This window comes from Gossypium hirsutum, chromosome A03 (assembly GCF_007990345.1).
Source record: "Gossypium hirsutum isolate 1008001.06 chromosome A03, Gossypium_hirsutum_v2.1, whole genome shotgun sequence".
NCBI lineage: Eukaryota > Viridiplantae > Streptophyta > Magnoliopsida > Malvales > Malvaceae > Gossypium > Gossypium hirsutum.
This window is the reverse complement of record NC_053426.1, coordinates 57,628,210-57,647,156: the sequence shown is the minus strand read 5'-3', so window position 1 is coordinate 57,647,156 and position 18,947 is coordinate 57,628,210. Positions and strand designations below refer to the sequence as shown.

Sequence of the window (18,947 nt, the reverse complement as noted above, 5' to 3'; positions counted from 1 at the left end):
ACCACTTTGGCTGCAAGTACAAACATTCCACAGTGGTCTGAATCCCTCGACTTGGCAAATGATTGATGCAGCTCCTGGCAGAACCATCAACAACAAAACACCTGAAGAGGCTTATAAATTCATTGAAGAGATGTCACTGAATAACTATCAGTGGCAAGTTATGAGGACAAAGCCAACGAAAACAACCAGCGTTTTTAATGTCGACTCACTTACTATGCTATCAAATCAGGTAGAACTACTCAATAATAAGATTGATGGTTTACTTGTTTCTACGCAGGTACATCTAATAATGAGGTGTGACTCAAGTGGAGGAGGTGTGCATACATAATATCAATCCTTCAATCCCACAACCGAAGAGGAACAAGTCAACTATATGGTAATAATAACTTTTAGATCTCAAAATAACCCATACAGTAATACTTATAATGCAGGTTCGAGGAACACCCCAAATTTCTCATGGGGAGGTCAAGGGAATCAAAAGCCACAAAATCCTCAGGGTTTTCAATAGCCACCTTATCAACAAGAGAAAAAGCCGAACCTCAAAATTCATATCAATGTCAGAAACCTATTTCCAAAATACCGAGATAGCATTTAAAAATCAACAAGCATCGATCCAAGGACTCGAAACTCAGATAGGCCAACTATCCAAACTAATCTCCGAACGACCACAAGGTAGCTTACCAAGTAATACTGAACCTAACCCGAGGGAACACCTCAACGCAATTAGTACTCAAGATAAGGAAGGATTTATTGCGCCTGAGCCAGAATTGATGCAAGAAATTGTGGTGAGCAAAGGTAAAAGTGGGGTAAGTCATAATAAAACGGTGAATGATGAATATAAACCTCGTGTCCCATACCCTAATGCGACAAGGAAAGACCGCTCAGACGAACAATTTGGTAAATTCCTCAAACTTTTGAAAAAATTACATATTAACTTACCGTTTATTGAAGCTTTTTCGCAGATGCCAAATGCAATGAAATTTTTAAAAGAGCTTTTAGTAAATAAGTGGAAGTTGGACGAAGCATCGCATGTGGAGCTAAATGTAGTATGCTCAGCTATTCTACAGAATAAGCTACCCGACAAATTGAAAGATCCAGGGAGATTTACAATTCCTTATTTAATTGGTAGTTTAGATATAAGTCATGCATTAGCTGATTTAGGGGCTAGTATTAACGTCATGCCTTACAAAGTGTTTAAGCAACTGGGTCTTGGGAAACCTAAACAAACTAGGATGAGCATTCAATTGGCAGATAAAACTATAAGATTCCCTAGGGGTATTATTGAAGATGTACTCATGAAAGTAGATAAGTTCATATTCCCCGTTGATTTCGTTGTGCTGGACATAGAGGAGGATAATAGCACCCTTTTAATTTTAGGAAGGCCCTTTCTAGAAACTGGTAAATCAATTATTGATGTTGGCACAGGTGAGCTTACTTTTCGTGTGGGAGACGAAATGATCACCCTTCAAGCTCGTAATTCTGGCATCACATCAAACATTGAAGGTAATAGTCTACACCAATCTACTAAAACTGACAATATGACTTTGCAGAAATTAAGCTTAAAAGAAGTTTATGAGCCATGTTCTAGAAATGATAGAGCACACATTCATGAAGAATGAAGGCTATGGATAGACGGGCTAGACGATTGGCGAGCACACGAATTGAGAACACATGATAAACTGAAACTACGCCAAAACAAGCCCGATACCTTTCCTAATCAACTTAAGGTTGGTGATAAAGTCTTACTAGATGCCGCAGATCCCTACATTGTCACTACCACACCAAATGAGGAAATCCTTCTTAAAGTACTCAGTATTTTTCCATTCAGTATGATGGAGGTGAGTCACCCCAAGTTCGACACTTTTAAGGTAACAACACCCGATTAAAACCCTATTTTGATGAGATTGATAGTAGGAATGAAGAGTATAAACTCCTCGAACCACCCTAACCATTCACTAGAGAGGTAAGTCGAGCTGAGATTATAAATAAGCGCTTCTCGGGAGGCAACCCGAGCACTAACATATTTTGATTTCTTTATTTTTAATTTCTAACACTTTGAATCATTAACTTTATCTTTGAATTGCAAAGTTTTTCAGCATACACGGCCAGGCACACGGGCGTGCCTAAAACCGTGGCCAAATAGGGGAAGAGACACGGTCGTGCGATACGACCGTGTAGAAGCAGGACTTGATTTCCCCAAAAAATAGGATGCGATAAATCCTCATGGTCGTGCGACATGGCTGTGGGTGAACTTGATAGGTGAACACGGGCGTGGGAATGGAGAAACACGGACGTGCCAGGGGTAAGACGCGATTCTGTTTCTTCGACACGGGCTTGATACACGCCTGTGCCATTAAGCCGTGGACAACAATACACGGGCGTGGTACCCTAACACACAGGCGTGAGAGAAGCGAATAAAGCTAGGCACGATTGTGTGATATAGCCGTGTGCCATACACGGCCAAGACACACGAGCATGGGATAGTTCCCGGGCATGACCTAAATTGCAAAATTCTAAAAAACACGGGCGTGGCCCTAGGCGGTGTGGTCCTCCCCTATATAAGCAAACCACTGTTCATCTTCTTCCCCCTTTCAAAACCCTAGCTGAAATCTACCCTTCTCCATTCCCTAATCCCTATTCCAGCAACCATTCTCTAGATTCGCATTTCCCAAACTCCCAAACTCCCAAACCATCTTAAAATCCACTTCCCCTGTATTAATCCTCACTTTCCTATCTCTTTTCCGTCCATTTTCCTTCTACACGGCTGTACCCCCTGCCACGCCCATGCGCAGCCTGCAACTTCGTTTTTAAAGCTCAATCTCTCTCCCTTAGCGCCTTCAATGTCATCTTCAAGAGGAAAGAAAACTGTCGTACCAGCCTTGAAGAAGAGGAAGAAGTGTCATCTTCCGCGGGTCCACATCTCATCGCGAACCATCCAATGATGAAGATGTTTAGAAATATTTATTTTATTATTTTATGTTTTTAATTTTTATTCAAACTACTTTTTATTTTTTATTTTTATTTTTATTTTTTAGCATATTTAAAATTATATTATAAATTTCGGTTATTTCTTTTCGAGTACTTATTCTTCCTACTATCCTCTAAAAAGTTCCTGATTTTATCACAGTTATATAGAGCTCTTAAGCTTATCCTCACATAGGAACTAAAACTCCACCGGGAAAGGTTCTCCATGATTGCCATGTCCTACTCGACCACGACCATAGCTACCACTAGATATAACATTCTTTTGGCGCAGGACTTATAGCCTAATGAATCTCTACGACCACTGGAGTATCCTCCTCCACTCTCGAACCGATCACTCTCCAAAACTCTAGTTCGAGGAATTCATCATACAAGAAGTTTCACTTCTCTCCCTATCTTATTTTTATACTTTAATATCTATCTTTGTACATTGAGGGCAATGTACATCTTACGTGTGGGGGGTATTTATTTCATTATCAGAAAAATCCCTGAATAATCATCTTGTTCTTTGAAAAAACTCTCATATCATATTTAGGATAAATTTTAATTAATTTATGATTTTGATTGATATATCTTGAATTAAAACATAGGGATTTATGCATTGATTATTTAAAGTTTAAGACAATAGAGAAACAAGCATGATCAGTTGATTTTTAAGAATTCAAAATCTTAGGCTGTTTCCCCAAGTCTAGGTATTACTTTGAATTGGAATTCACGAGTCTAAACATCAAAAAGCCATAATTTTTGTGAGATTTTTGAGCCTTTTGGGAATCTATCATCCTTTCATGCTCACTTTTATTATTGCTTTGAGTGCGTCAGTGTTGAACTGTTATTCCAGAACTTGCTTGATTATACATGTCGAGATCATACCATTTGATTTGATATATCAAAATGATTAAGGCACTTAGGATTAACCTACTCATGCCATGAAAAGCCTACCTCCACGATTAACCCCTAGTAAATCCCCTTGAGCCTAACAAACCATTTCTTGTATTACCCTTAATATTAACCTTTAACCCCGTTATTGTTGAAATCCCCTAAATTAATCCCTATTTTTGTCAAGATTTGTGTTGAATGGATTGCCTAGCTATGTTTTGTTCTTGATATTTAGTCTATATTATTTAGCTTGTTCTAAAAAAAAACAACTATGTATGCATATCTGTAATTTCATATTCTGAGAGAAGCTTTGTTGTACGCAAGTGAAGATTAACTCTTTTTGTAGTTAAGCAACTTTTCAATTCAATCTCGATTCTAACCCTTTCTTTCAGCTTGTGACCACACCCCTAACCAAGCCTCATTACAACCCTCTAAAGACCTTTTGATTGATGATCATCTTAAATTAAAGTCGTGGAGATTTGATTTTCATACAAGCCTATGGTAATGACTTTCCATTATTGACTATTGAATGCTCCCTTTATTGTCCTGAAAACACCTCGAGTGATTTGAGTGAATCTTTAGTAAGGATGTAAAACTCTGTGATATCCTGAATTAAAGGTAATTACTTAGATGAGGGAAGACACCTATGTTTTCGGAATAAAATGCTTAACTTGCAATGATTGAAACTTTTATGTTATTTTAGTTAAATTCTCAATGTATGATTACCTATGGATTAATTTGAGATATTACTGATAGAAATTATATGTTGAGAAGGATTTACTTTGATTATGAGTTGAGAATTTTGCTTGAGGACAAGCAAATGCTTAAGTGTGGGAGTATTTAATAAACCGCAATTTATACATATTTTTCCCCCATGTTTAACGCATTTTATGGATGATTTTCCATTAGAATTAGTGAATTTGATACTCCTAATGCTTTAATTTCATGTTTTACACTTAGGAGAGCATAGGAGAGTGAAAGGATCGAGGAACGGGCCAAAAACAGAGAAAATGGGCCAAAGTACGAAATCAACACGGCTTGTACCTCCTCACACGGGTAGACCACACGGCTATGTCAATCTGGCAGAATTGGAGCACAACGAACACGGGCGTAGGACACGGGCGTGTCTTTGCCGAGCCCAAGTTAAGTCCAATTCGGAAAAGGCCACTTTGGAGGGCTTCTAGGCATTTCAAAGCCTATAAATACACCCTAGAAGAGGAGAAGAAGGGGAGACAGAGAAGGGGGTAAGGAATTACCCCAAGGAAGCCGATTGATCCATCTTAGAAGCCGGATTCATCATCAAGATTGAAGATCTCTCCTCAATTTCCCTTCGGGAGTTTTGGGTTTTCTTTATGTTTTGTATTCTTTGTTCTTCTGAGATGTTTTCTTATTTAGTTATGAACTAATCCCCTAAATATCTAAGGGGAATGAAACCTAAGATGAATCTTGTTATTATTTTTTGAATTGTATGATAAATATTTAACTTGTTCTTAATTATGTGTTCTTAATTCTTGTTTTAATATCCCAAGATATTGATTCAAGACATGCTCTTATTCAGAGGAGGAATAGACCCTGTTTAAGAGTACTTTTTTCATAATTAAGCAGAGTTGATTGCACGCCTAGAAATAGGGTAACAAGATTTTGTCGGATTTGGGTGAAACCTAATAAGAGGATCTATAGATCGAGTTAATGCAACCCTAGAGTGTTAATTAGAGAAAAGTCCCGGTTATTTGGGATTAGACGTTATTAGTCTTGAATAGGGATAATAACATAACTTAGGGATCTCTACGGAACAAGTTGAATGAATAAATCGTCCGATTCGAAGCCAGAATAACAAGTAAAGACTAGGTGGATTTTTCCATAGGTATTGTCTCAAGTCAATCGATTTTCCCAAAAGCGATTCCCCAATTCTTTTCTCTGTGCGTTCTTAGTTTAGATAATTAGTTAATTAAAACAAATAAAACCCCTTTTGTTCTTAGGCTAGATAATAAAAAAATAGTTATTACTAGTACTTTTGGTTCCTTGTTGATATCTCGTGTGATAGCGATAATAGTTAGTCTAGGTTTGATCTTCATTTTAAATATTTATTACTTGTTACGAATCATGCGATCAATCTTTTAGCATCGTTGCCGGGGAACTGAGATTTTAGGAACGCTCAATTTTTATTACTTTAGCCATTTATTTTTCTTGCAATTTAATTCAATTTTATTATTATTTATTTACTTTTTCTTTCTCTTGGCAGGTTTTTATAGTTTATGACTAGAAGAAACCCGTCGGGACCATTACTTTTTGACGAAGAAATCGATCGTAAAGTTTGTAGAAACCAAAGAGAAATAAGGCGCAGCTTAAGATACATAGAGCGAGCAAGAAGATGATACTCAACCTCCAACCGACAAGATGGCTGAAAACCAAGGCAATCAGCTACCTCCTGCAATTGCAGCTAATCAAAATCTTGCTCCTCCAAACTATGTATGATTATGCTAAACCTTCTTTCACAGGAACTGAATCTAGCATAGTTAGACCTGCTGTAGCTACAAATATTTTTGAATAAAAACCTAACATTATTCAGATGATACAACAGTTTGTTCAGGTTGATGGTTTGCAAGATGAAGATCCCAACGCTCACTTAGCAAACTTTCTTGAATTTTGCGATACATTTAAAATCAATGGCGTTTCTGATGATGCCATTCATCTTTGGTTATTTCCTTTTTCATTGAGTAACAACGCTAAATAGTGGTTGAACTCGTTACCACGAAGGTCAATTACAACTTGGGAACAAATGACCGAGAAATTTTTACTAAAATATTTTTCGCCGGCTAAAACGACTAAATTACATAATGATATCTCTTCTTTTGTGCAGATGGATTTAGAAATACTTTACGATGCATGGGAGAGATACAAGGACTTACTGAGAAGGTGCCCTCACCATGGGTTACCACTTTGGCTGCAAGTATAAACATTTCACAATGGTCTGAATCCCTCGACTCGGTAAATGATAGATGCAGCTGCTGGCGGAACCATCAGCAAAAAAACACCTGAAGAGGCTTATGAATTCATTGAAGAGATGTCACTGAGTAACTATCAGTGGCAAGTTATGAGGACAAAGCCAACGAAAACAACCAGTGTTTTTAACGTCGACTCGGTTACTATGCTGTCAAATCAGGTAGAACTTCTCAATAAAAAGATTGATGGTTTACTTGGTTCTACGCAGGTACATCCAGTAATGAGGTGTGACTCCAATGGAGGAGGTGTGCATACATAATATCAATCCTTCAATCCCACAACCGAAGAGGAACAAGTCAACTATATAGGTAACAATAACTTTAGATCTCAAAATAACCCATATAGTAATACTTATAATGCAGGTTGGAAGAACCACCCAAATTTCTCCTGGGAGGTCAAAGGAATCAAAAGCCACAAAATCCTCAGGGGTTTCAACAGCCACCTTATCAACAAGAGAAGAAACCTAACCTTAAGGAGATGCTCTCAAAATTCATATCAATGTCAGAAACTCGTTTCCAAAATACCTAGACAGCACTTAAAAATCAACAAGCATCGATCCAAGGACTCGAAACTTAGATAGGCCAGCTATCCAAACTAATCTCCAAATGACCACAAGGTAGCTTACCAAGTAATACTGAACCTAACCCGAGGGAACACCTCAACGCAATTAGTACTCAAGATAAGGAAAGATTCATTGCGCCTCAGCCAGAATTGATGCAAGAAACTGTGGTGAGCAAAGGTAAAAGTGAGGTAAGTCACAACAAAACGGTGAATGATGAATATAAACCTCGTGTCCCATACCCTAACGCGACAAGGAAAGATTGTTCAGATGAAAAATTCGGTAAATTCCTCAAAATTTTGAAAAAATTACATATTAACTTACCGTTTATTGAAGCTTTGTCGCAGATGCCAAATGCAATGAAATTTTTAAAAGAGCTTTTAGTAAATAAGCGGAAGTTGGACGAAGCATCGCATGTGGAGCTAAATGCAGTCTACTCAGCTATTCTACAGAATAAGCTGTCCCACAAATTGAAAGATCCAGGGAGTTTTACAATTCCTTATTTAATTGGTAGTTTAGATATAAGTCATGCATTAGCTGATTTAGGGGCTAGTATTAACGTCATGCCTTACAAAATGTTTAAGCAAATAGGTCTTAGGAAACCTAAACAAACTAGGATGAGCATTTAATTGGCAGATAAAACTATAAGATTCCCTAGGGGTATTATTGAAGATGTACTCGTGAAAGTAGATAAGTTCATATTCCCATTGATTACGTTGTGCTAGACATAGAGGAGGATAATAACACCCCTTTGATTTTAGGAAGGCCCTTTCTAGCAACTGCTAAAACAATTATTGATGTTGGCACAGGTGAGCTTACACTTCGTGTGGGAGACGAAACGATCACCTTTCAAGCTCGTAATTCTGGCATCACATCGAACATTGAAGGTAATAGTCCACACCAATCTACCAAAACTGACAATATGACTTTGCAGAACTTAAGCTTCAAAGAAGCCATGTTCCAGAAATGATAGAGGACATATTCATGAAGAACGAAGGCTATGGATAGAGGAGCTAGATGAATTGTGAGCACACGAATCGAGAACACATGATAAACCGAAACTATGCCAAAATAAGCCCGATACCTCTCCTAATCAACTTAAGGTAGGTGATAAAGTCTTACTAGATGTTGCATATCCCCACATTGTCTCTACCACACCAAATGACGAAATCCTTCTTATGGTACTCAGTATTTTTTCATTCAGTACGGTGGAGGTGAGTCCCCCCAAGTTCGACACTTTTAAGGTAAACAACACCTGATTAAAACCCTATTTTAATGAGATTGATAGCAGGAATGAGGAGTATAAACTCCTCGAACCACCTTGACCATTCACTAGAGAGGTAAGTCGAGCTTAGATTATAAATAAGCGCTTCTCGGGGGGCAACCCGAGCACTAACATATTTTGATTTCTTTATTTTTAATTTCTAACACTTTGATAATTAACTTTATCTTTGAATTGCAAAGTTTTTCAGCACACACGACCAGGCACACGGGCGTGCCTAAAGCCGTGGCCAAATAGGGAAAGAGACACAGTCGTGCGATACGATCATGTAGAAGCAGGACATGATTTCCCCAAAACACGGGATGTGATAAATCCCCATGGTCGTGCGACATGGTTGTGGGTGAACTTGATAGGTGAACCGGGCATGGGAATGGAAAAACACGGGCGTACCAGGGGCAAGGCTCAATTTTGTTTCTTCGACACAGGTGCGAGACACGCCTGTGCCGTTAAGCCGTGGACAACAATACACGGGTGTGGTACCCTAACACACGGGCGTGGGAGAAGCGAATAAAGCTAGGCACGATCGTGCGACATAGCCGCGTGCCACACACGCCCAAGACACACGGGCGTGGGATAGTACCCGGGCACGACCTAAATTGCAAAATTCTAAATAACGCGGGCTCACCCTCAGAGTACACGGGCGTGGCCCTAGGCCGTGTGGTCCTCCCCTATATAAGCAAACCACTGTTCATCTTCTTCCCCCTTTCAAAACCCTAGCCGAAATCTACCATTCTCCACTCCCTAATCCCTATTCTGGCCACCATTCCCCAGATTCTCATTTCCTCAACCCCCAAACCATCCTAAAATCCACTTTCCCTGCATTAATCCTCACTTTCCCATCTCTTTTCGCTCCATTTTTCTTCCACACGGTTGTACCCCCTACCACGCCCATGCGCAACCTCCAACTTCATTTTTAAAGCTCAATCTCTCTCCCTTAGCACCTTCAATGTCATCTTCAAGAGGAAAGAAAACCACCGTACCAGCCTCGAAGAAGAGGAAGGGAGCGTCATCTTCTGCGGGTCCACATCTCATCGCGAACCATCCAGTGATGAAGATGTTTAGAAATATTTATTTTATTATTTTATGTTTTAATTTTTATTCAAAATACTTTTTGTTTTTTTATTTTTTTATTTTTTAGCAGATTTAAAATTTTATTATAAATTTCGGTTCTTTCTTTTTGAGTACTTATTGTTCCTATTATCCCCTAAAAACTTCATGAATTTATCAAAGTTATATAGAGCTCTTAAGCTCATCCTTACATAGGAGCTAAAACTCCACCGGGAAAGGTTCTCTATTACTACCATGTCCTGCTCGACCATGACCATAGCTACCACTAGATATAATATTCTTTTGGCGAAGGACTTATGGCCTAATGAACCTCTACGACCACCGGAGTATCCTTCTCCACTCTCGAACCGATCACTGTCCAAAAGTCTAGTTCGAGGAATTCATCATACAGGAAGTTTCACTTCTCTCCCTATCTTATTTTTATACTCTAATATCTATCTTTGTACATTGAGGGCAATGGACATCTTAAGTGTGGGGGGTATTTATTTCATTATCAGAAAAATCCATGAATAATTATCTTGTTCTCTTGAAAAAATTCTCAAATCATATTTAGGATAAATTTTAATTAATTTATGATTTTGATTGATATATCTTGAATTAAAACATAGGGATTTATGCATTGATTATTTAAACTTCAAGATAATAGAGAAACAAGCATGATGAGTTGATTTTTAAGAATTCAAAATCTTAGGCTGTTTCCCCAAGTCTAGGTATTACTTTGAATTGGAATTCACGAGTCTAAACATCAAAAAGCTATAATTTTTGTGAGATTTTTGAGCCTTTTGAGCATCTATTCATCCTTTCATGCTCACTTTTATTATTGCTTTGAGTGCGTCAGTATTGAACTGTTATTCTAGAACTTGCTTGATTATGCATGTCGAGACCACACCATTTGATTTGATATATCAAAATGATTAAGGCGCTTAGGATTAACCCACTCATGCCATGAAAAACCTACCTCCACGATTAACCCCTAGTAAACCCCCTTAAGCCTAACAAACCATTTCTTGTATTACCCTTAATATTAACATTTAACCCATTATTGTTGAAATCCCCTAAATTAATCCTTATTTTTGTCGAGATTTGAGTTGAATGGATTGCCTAGCTATGTTTTGTTCTTGATATTTGTTCTTGATATTTAGTCTATATTATTTAACTTGTTCTAAAAAAAACAACTATGTATGCATATCTGTAATTTCATATTCTGAGAGAAGCTCTGTTGTACGCAAGTGAAGATTAACTCTTTTTCTAGTTAGGAAACCTTTCAAATTCAATCTCGATTCCAACCCTTTCTTTCGTCTTTTGACCACATCCCCTAAACAAGCCTCATTACAACCCTCTAAAGACCTTTTGGTTGATGTATCATCTTAAATTAAAGTGGTGGAGATTTAATGTTCATGCAAGCCTATGGTAATGACTTTCCATTATTGACTATTGAGTGCTCCCTTTATTGTCCTTAAAACATCTCGAGTGATATGAGTGAATCTTTAGTGAGGATGTAAAACTTTGTGATATTCTGAATTAAAGGTAATTACTTAGATGAGGGAAGACACCTATGTTTTCGGAATAAAATGCTTAACTTGGAATGATTGAAACTTTTGTGTTCTTTTAGTTAAATTCTCAATGTATGATTACCTATGGATTAATTTGAGATATTATTGATAGAAATTATAAGTTGAGAATTTTTCTTGAGGACAAGCAAATGCTTAAGTGTGGGGGTATTTGATAAACCGTAACTTATACATATTTTTCCCCCATGTTTAACGTATTTTATGGATAATTTTCCATTAGAATTGGTGAATTCGATGCTCCTAATGCTTTAATTTCATGTTTTACACTTAGGAAAGCATAGGAGAGCGAAAGTACAAAATCAACACGGCCTAGACCTTCTCACACGGGCAGACCAGATGGCTGTGTCAATTTGGTAGAATTGGAGCACAATGCACATGGGCGTGGCACACGGGCGTGTCCCTACCGAGCCTAAGTTAAGTCCAATTCAGAAAATGCCACTTTGGAGGGCTTCTAGGCATTCCAAAGCCTATAAATACACCCTAGAAAAGGAGAAGAAGGGGAGACAGAGAAAGGAGAATTTTTAATTATGTAATAAGGCCATTTGGGGAATTTTTAACTTTATTAGGCTTTTGATTTCGTATTTTAAACTGCTTGAGTAGAAACATCGAGTTTTCTAAATAATAACAGTTTCAAAGAAAAACATACATTTTTAACCTTAAGGTTTACAACCAGAGAAGCATTTTGATAAGTTAATTTCAGTTGTAGTAATGAAATTTACCAAGTTTTCTCAAGCAACTAAAAACTAAATGGGTTTTAACCCTAAAATGATTTTTCACCAAACAAGTTCAAGTTTTGGAAGGCACTTCGATGTGACACGTCGGATTCGGTCGTAACTTCTAAGCTGGGTTTGGGGTGTTATGTGATGCTTCTTTGCCTCATCAACTTAACTTTTTTCAACGTTAGAGCTTCTATTCTTGTAATAGCCCATATTCAATGAAATCGAAAAGTGGTTTCGGGACCACAAATCCGAGCGAGAAAGAAAATTTATTTTAATATTATTGTATGGTCTACATTATGATAGGAATGTTATATGAAAATTTTGATAAGAAAATTTTATCAATTATGAAAAGGACCAAATTGCATAAAATGAAAAAGTTGAATTATAGTAGCTAGAAGGATCAAATAGCTATGGAATTCAAAATAAGAGGTCTTTATATGGTAATTAGACCACTAAATAAAATTTAGTAGATATTTTTGGTGATTCATCCATGGAAAAATTAGAAAAGGCTAAATACTAAATTGGAAATCAAACTAATTAAAAGATGATAATAGAAAATATCATCTAATTTTTTATCATCTTCCCCAAAATTTGGATGGAAACCTTAGGAGAGAGAATAGAAACTAATCAAGCTTAAGTAGGTATGTTTTCTTATCCTATTTTTAGTAATTTTTATATTTTTGAACCGAATTGTGTTTATTTATATACTTGAATTGTATTTGGTATGTGATTGTATGAATTATATAAATGTTAAAAATAAATGAAATAATCATATTCTCAATTATATCCGAAAAATATTAAGTTCCGTTTAAATATTGAAATTCGATGGATATATGTGATTTCCCATATTACATGTGGTCCTTCATATGTTGCGGACAAAATATAGCTTAGACGAGCAATCTTGTTAAATAGTTCTTGCGAGCATCTTGATCGATAGTGATTCTTGCATCTGTTGCACACTACTACAGCTTTGTGTGAGCATCCTGTTACATGATTTGATCAGTTGTGATCCAGCATATAATGCGGAGACAAACCCAGCTCTACGTGAGCGTCCTGATATAGGCTCTTATGAGCTTCCTAACATGGCTCGCTTGAACTCCCTATTACCTTATCCGGTGCTCCCTGATATTAACTCTTCAGAGTTATCCGTTAAGCTCTCTGAGCTCCCTATCTAAAACTCTTATGAGTTTTCTATTTAGCCCGGATAAGTGTCCTATTACATGGCTCGTCTGAGCATCCTGATATGTGGCTCGAGAGTGTACTCTCTGATTATGCACCCTAATGGGTACCCCTGATTATGAGTTGACGAATTAGTGTTTTGTACACTTTGCGTATACTACCTGAGTTGAGTATCTACTGATTCACCGATTTAATGGATAAATCCCTGAAATGAAAAATTATGAGATTAAATGAATTATATCTTAAGTGTTCCTGAAATACCTGAAAGTGTAACATGATGAGCTCATCCATGTTTAATTGATGTATAAATGAAATATGTGACTAACTTGCTTAGTCGAGTATATGTGATTTGGCAAATTGCCAATTTGTTAGGAAGCATGTTATTATATAATTATTTTATTGAATGCGATTTGTAAGTTTAATTCCTGTTATACGAACTTACTAAGCATTAAATACTTACTAGGTTTTATCTTCCCTATTTTATAGTGTTCGAAAGCTCGATAAGGTTGGATAACAGTCGGAGAATCATCACACTATCCTCCAGCTTGGTTTGGTATAAAAAGTAACCTTATTTTGATATAATGACATGTATAGGTTAATTTGGTTTATGTTGGCATGTAAATAGTTGTTTGTAACGTAGCCATTGGAATGGCTAAAAATGGATTTCTTTTTTGGTATGTTATTGTAAGGTTATATATCATGATTAACTTATATGTATGTGGTTTGGTTAAATTGAATTAGGGTAAAATATAAATCATTACATGAAGGTAAGTTTGATCATATGAATATGTGATACTATTTCATACATGTTAATGATGTTTGCTTGATTTATATGACTTGAATTGGTTGGAAAATGTATGTAAATGTTAATGTAGGTTGAAGGTTAAATTTGGGTGAGAAATAGGGCTAAGAAATGACTTTATTTTGTCTACATGGGTAGACACACGGGTGTGTGTCTTGACTGTGTGTGACACACGGCCTGGCACATAAGCATGTGGTTTGGCCATGTGTCCCCTGTCTCTTAAAAATTTAGAAACAGAATGCTCAGACATGGGCACACGGGTAGAGACACGGGCGTGTGTCTTAGCCGTGTGTGATAAATTGCCTAGAACACGAGTATCTGTCTTGGCCGTGTGAAACCTACACCTAAATTGTGAAAATTAAATTGACCACACGACCTAGCACTTAGGCGTGTGGTAGGTCGTGTGGCACAAGTCAGAGAGTTAATGGGTAAGGACACGGGCTGGGACACATGTAACGCCCCGCACCCGATACCGTTTCCGGAGTCGAACACGAGGTGTTAACAGACTTAATTCACTACTTAAACAGCTCAAACAATTTATTTTTAAAATTTTCAGTCAAGCTAGCAATCTACGTCACAGTCGCTTAAAAATTCATATCTCGAGTTCCAAAACTCGAAATCCAATTCTGTAAATTTTTCCTAAAACTAGACTCATATATATATTTACTAATTTTTTTCTAAAATTTTTGGTCGAGCAAATTAGTATAGTTTATTAGTTAAATTCTCCCCTATTTTAGGGTTCGACAGCTCTGACCTCTGTGTATTACGAATCAGATATCTCCCTGTACAGAGTTTCAATGACTATTCTATTTGTTTCTAATAAAAATAGACTTAATAAGGAATCTGTACATATAAATCATGACTTCTAATTATCTTTTACAAATTTATGGTGAATTTCCAAAAATCAGAATAGGGGATCCAGAAATCGCTCTGACCCTGTTTCACATAAATTTAAACATCTCATAAAATATAACTCATATACCTGTTTTGTTCCATCCATATGAAAGTAGACTCATAATTCTTAAATTCCATATTTTATTCACCATCTAATTGTATCTCTACTATTTGTAATGATTTTTCAAACTCACGTCACTGCTGCTGTCTGAATCTATTTTATGGTAAATTTTACCTATTTCATGTTTTCCATGGATTAGCTAGTAATTTAGCATACATAACACCAAATATGATCATGATTAGCCATTCCAATGGCTAATCATTACCAAACATTTCCATACCAATCAATAACCATATCATAAGACCATATATACAAAATGATTATAATGCTATACATGCCATACTCAAAATATGCAAGCCATTATGCCAAGATGGTATACGGATATAGTGTGAGCATGCCTCCAACCGTTCCCGATTTCCGAGCTGGCTTGTCAACACTACAAGGAATGAAAAGGAGGAAGTAAGCATAAATACTTAGTAAGCTCACATGCAAATAGCAAGTAACACAACTATATAAACAAACAATAGCGTAATCATCACCGAGACATTCATATCACATTTTCATTTATCATCTTACCATATTGTTGTTATATCGAGTTTTCAACCCGAGGGTTAAGTACATACCTGTTCAAAGTATTCATTTCACAACACTTACCAATAAGTCCCTTTCATCTCGAGTATTCCTCCATTTGAGTAGAATTTTACCCGTTGAACACATCGGAATATAATTCGGATACATGGAAAGTTTGCACATAAGTGCCACATATGTAGCCAAGCTACCATGTAACCCGCCCATAAGTGAACTCGGACTCAACTCAACGAGCTTGGGTGTTCGCATCCATAAGTGAACTCGGACTCAACTCAACGAGCGCGGATGCCTAGTTACATCTCTCGAACTCGGACTCAACTCAACGAGTTCGGATGCTCAACCATCCTAGTGACATGTCACTTGTATCCTAATCTATTCCTAAGGTTCAAACGGGCTTTTTCCCTCGATCTCACATTTGTCGTCTTCCATGGAATATCGGAACCGATACTTGGTAGCAATTCATATTTATCAAGTAGTAAACATAATTTGCATATTACTCAACATTAACCACAAAGCATAATATTTCACGATTAAAAATCAGCGTTATATCATATAAACAACATTAAATTGCTTAAAATGACAATTATGTTACTACATTTACACATGAACTTACCTCATATGCGAAAATGGCTACTTTTACCATTTTGTCCACAACTTGGTATTTTCCCCATTTTAGCCCGAATTTTAGTTTTCCTTGCTCTATCATTTAAAATATAGTCTAATTAGGACTCACATTATACAAATTGACCCAAAATCATATTTTGGCAAAATTACAATTTTGCCCCTAAACTTTTGCATATTTACACTTTTGCCCCAAAGCTCGTAAATTAAACTTCAGCCTATTTTCTTATGTTTTATGACATGCTGATCATTTTTCTCTTCTATGGCAACATCAAATTCTCACTCTAACATGTACTTATGACTATTAGGTATTTTTACCGATTAAGCCATTTTGCTCGTTTTCACTTAAAACCGAGTAGTACAAGTTGTCTAACATAATTAAAAACCTCATATTCTATCATAAAACACCAAAATACACAAATTTCACCTATGGGTATTTTTCCAAATATGAACCCTAGGTTGAATTATTGCTAGCAGAAGCTTAATCGAGCTACTAGGACTCCAAAAACGTAAAAATCATTAAAACGAAGCTAGAACGGACTTACAATCGAGCTTGGAAGCTTAAAAAACCCTATCCATGGTTTCTCCTTGCTATATTCGGCCATGGGGTTGAAGATGAGCAAAATTGGCTTTTAATTTTGTATTTTAATTCATTTTACCCCTAAATGACCAAAATGCCCTTACTACTAAACTTTCCAAAAATTCCATCCATGTCCAATTTTTGTCCATAGACTTAGAAATTGGTAAAATTTCTATTTACGACCTCCTAATTAATATTTCAAAACAATTTCATACTAGAAACTTCTAGAATGCAAATTTTACAAATTATTCAATTTAGTCCCTAATTTCAATTTAAGCACTTTATGCATAAACTTTCTTCACGAAATTTTCACACAATCATGCAATCATATCATAGACCTAAAAATAATCATAAAATAATTATTTCTATCTCAGATTTTGTGGTCACAAAACCACTATTCCGACTAGGCCCAAAATCAGGATATTACAACACAGCTGTGTGCCTCACATCGAATGCCCACACGGTCTAAGACATGGGCATGTCATTTAGTCGAGTAAGCCACATGCAAACTCACACAAGCATGTAACACCTATATTAAAGAAAATTTTTTAAAAATTTTGTGAAAAATTCTTTGAGATCTCGATTTAGTCCTGACTTGATTCTAATGTTTAAATTGGGCCTTGAAGGTCCATTCAAGCGACAATATGATTAGTTTTGGATATGAATAATAAATGACATGAATTACATAACATTATTCTGTAACCCTATTTTAATGACAGATACGAGTTAGGGGTGTCTCATTTATTGGTATTAGAGCTACAGTGTAACACCCCTTACCCGTATTCGACGTTGGAATAGGGTACGAGGCATTACCGAACTGAAACACAAGAAAATCTACATTTTCGATCCATACATTGCGTCCAAATTAAAACCATTCATATTACAATCACAATGTCCCTAATACGAGCCTATGAAGATCAAAACATGCATAAAAAGTGGTTCAGGACTAAACTGAAATCTTTAGAAAATTTTACAACTTAGAAAATTTTTCATTAAATAGGGGTCACATGCCCATGTGGGCAGGCCGTGTGGTTACACACGCCTGTGTCCCAACCCCGTGTAACTCTCTGTTTGTCACCCAAGAACAAAATGAAGACATACGGCCAAGTCACATGCTAAAAATTATGATTTTTCATAAAATAGGTGTAGACTTCACACGTCCAAGACACATGCCTGTGCCTAAGGCCGTGTCATCCACACGGCTGAGATACACACTCGTGTCTCTACTCATGTGCTAAATTCTAAGCATTCTATTTTTCAAAAATTAGGGTGCAGGGGACACACGACCTAAACACATGGCCATGGGGCAGATCGTGTGTCACACACGGCCTGGACACATCACCCGTGTGTCTACCCACATGGAGAAAAACAAGGCTATTTACCAAGCCATTTTGCCACCCTTTGATTGCACACACCTACATAACACAACATTGCACCAATTCAAGCATTTACATACAACCATCTATCATTCATAAACATCACATACTCGTTAACTCACATATGTAAATTCCCACATCCATGAAAGACATCATTATATAAATTACTTATACCAATAGTAACCAATTTCAAATGGCATTATACAAAATAAACTTTCAACCATTAATAGCCAACACTTTTGGCCAAATCAATTATGACATATAACAAAATAACCGAGTCCCCTATACGTGCCATAACTCAAAATGTTGAAATCATTGGTACCAAAATAATTGTTGATAGTGTGAGTGAATCTCTGGCAGTCATTGATCCCTGAGATAGCTTGGTGACACTATAAGACAAGGGAAAGGAAGAGGAGTAAGCTATAAAGCTTAGTAAGTTCCTATGCAAATAATAAGCATCATAACTACATAATTAACATACATTTAACATAATGAAAATTGGCAAGAATGTTGTAAAAATCTTATAGTCATACTTACTCAATCACAACCTTACCAAGGTTTCATCACATAACGTGTAATAGTCCAGTTTAGACCCTAGTCAGAACAGTAGTTTCAGGACCACATATCTGAGTAAAAAAATAGTCAAATATTATTTTTCGTGCTTATGATGTGTGAATTAGTATATGTGAAAGTTTCATCTGAAAATTCAATTGTTTGTGTGCTCAATTTGATAAAAGGACCTAATCGCGTAAATTGTAAAAGTTAATGCTACTTGTTAAAGTGCCT

At 36.6% G+C, this 18,947-nt stretch overlaps 1 non-coding gene across 1 annotated transcript; it reads right to left on the bottom strand.

Moving 5' to 3' along the window:
• Positions 1-6,686: 6,686 nt before the first annotated feature.
• Positions 6,687-6,792, bottom strand: LOC121225769 (small nucleolar RNA R71). Its single transcript, XR_005923661.1, has one exon. It is a non-coding gene; the product is annotated as a small nucleolar RNA R71 (small nucleolar RNA).
• Between the last annotated feature and the right edge of the window lie 12,155 nt (positions 6,793-18,947).